This window comes from Oxyura jamaicensis, chromosome 1, assembly GCF_011077185.1.
Source record: "Oxyura jamaicensis isolate SHBP4307 breed ruddy duck chromosome 1, BPBGC_Ojam_1.0, whole genome shotgun sequence".
Classification (NCBI taxonomy): Eukaryota; Metazoa; Chordata; class Aves; order Anseriformes; family Anatidae; genus Oxyura; species Oxyura jamaicensis.
The window spans coordinates 4142123-4144129 of record NC_048893.1 but is presented as its reverse complement, the minus strand read 5'-3'; the positions used below and the strand labels follow the sequence as shown (position 1 = coordinate 4144129).

Sequence of the window (2007 nt, the reverse complement as noted above, 5' to 3'; positions counted from 1 at the left end):
TCTTAGTTTTTTTCCCCCACCTTTCTTTTTCTGTTTTATCTTTCCTGTTTCAGATGTATTTTATTTTCTATATTTGAGGAAAAAATAAAGAAAAAAGAAAGAAAGGAGTGAATGAAGTGTTCTGTAAGATCAAAAATCAAGATAAATATATATTAAAAATATATATATATATTCTGTATCAAAAGATATTCTGCATTTTGCTGTGATTTAAGAAATAGAATGAGTAGCATGTAACTGTGATAAAATGTCCAATAATAATGGGAATATTATGTCCTGGTGGTCTGAGGATGTACAAGATTCAAAGTTTACAGAAATAAGAAAGAGAAAAGAAGAAAGAAGAAAGAGGAAATATCAGCTGATAGGACTGAGTAAAATACATGAGTTCTGGTGCACTTAAATCTTTCAGATATGAAATTGGCAGTAAACTTCAGTCTAACTAGAAGCCTTATACATTTGCTTAACCTAATTATGTTAATCATCTAAACAACTGAAAAGGAAAAAGTGGCTCACAAGTGCAGAGCAGAAGCAGGTGCTGTTGGGGCAGAGGTGATAAGGTTTGACTCCCTCTTGGACACCAAGAAGGATGGGTAATTGCCTATGTAACTGTGAGGGATTATCTGGTGGTGTGAGGGAAATTATAATGTGTTAAAAAGCACTTATGTCTTAAAAAGAGTGAGCTCAGGATCCATTGGCCAGTGCAGAGCAGAGCAGCTCAGCCTAATTATGAGCATTTACTTCACTTCATACCCAGGTTTTTCCTGCCCACACAGCATTCCCTGAAACTACAGCTATCCTACCAATGGTACTCCAGCAAATTAATTTAAAGGCAGCTCGGGGATACCTGCATGAGCTTTAGTGACTGCGGTATAAACATCCCCAACTGCGGGGCGAACAATGGAAGTGAAGAAAGGGTGACTCACCTCCTGAGACAAGAGTGTGCCAGGCAAAATCTTTCCAGGAAAATGTGGAAGTAACTAACCTGTCTCCCAGACACAGGCACTGGCTGGGCTGGGATTGGCTGGTAGGATGTTTTGGGGGAAGTAGCTCTTCAAAAGCTAGAAGTACTATCCCTTCCATGCTGGGAAAAAAAAAAAAAAAAAAAAAAAAAAAAAAAAAAAAAGCACTCTACATTTGGTAAAAAGGCAAATATGTGACTGTGTTTGCCTGGTATAAGCAGTGAGAGACCTGTCTGGGTTTATTACCTGGGTTGTCTGAAGTTTTCAAACTCTTCCACAGACTGGAGTACAAACCCTTCATGAAGAAACTGAATGCACTAATCCCTATGTAATGGATGGAAGCTGCTAAAGAAAGGGTAATCAATGTGCCCAAGGTTTCAGGAGTCATGAATCACCACTGTGAAATTAGGACCCTCTCTCACTGAGTGTGTAAGTCAGTGGGAGTTCAGGGCAGGATACACATGGCCAAGTCTTAAAGGTCCTTAGACACTTGAAAGACCTATATAAGTTTCTTAGAATGCCTATCCAGCCCAGGTTCTTGGAAGTGTTGACGCACCCAACTCCCACAGATCCCTCCTCATGTTTAGTGGCCTTTCAAAATCTGTCCCTGATTTGGTACTTAAAGGCCCTCGGCCTTGTTTCTTGGAGGCGTTGATGGATTTCTGCTCAACATCAGGTCTTTCATCACTTGTGCCTTAAATGTCTCTATCCTAAGCACTCAGGGCTAGTGGCCTGGTCCCAAGCCTATCAGTGACAATAGAGAGATTTCCATTGGCTTCAGTGAGGCCTTGGAACAAGCTCTAAATCCTTAAATAACCTGCTCTGAAAGAGTCTATCCCCAAAATTAATCAAAGGAAGGAAGGTCTGTGAAAACACAGCCATCTACGTTCCCAGCTCCCTCCCAACCCCTCCCTTACCCTCCCCCATGTTTCAAGCACTTCTGCAGGTGATTTCTGTAATTTTAATTAATTTTAATTGCCTGATTAATTTAATTGAAACACCACGGAAATTAAATGTGCACATTATGGTGTGTAATTAACATTAAGGCAAT

General features: G+C 40.1%; 1 long non-coding RNA gene across 1 annotated transcript; it reads right to left on the bottom strand.

Moving 5' to 3' along the window:
• Positions 1-920: 920 nt before the first annotated feature.
• Positions 921-1722, bottom strand: LOC118171051. The gene is made up of 2 exons (XR_004753021.1): positions 1513-1722; positions 921-1078 (listed from the first exon to the last, which is right to left on the bottom strand). It is a non-coding gene; the product is annotated as an uncharacterized LOC118171051 (long non-coding RNA).
• Between the last annotated feature and the right edge of the window lie 285 nt (positions 1723-2007).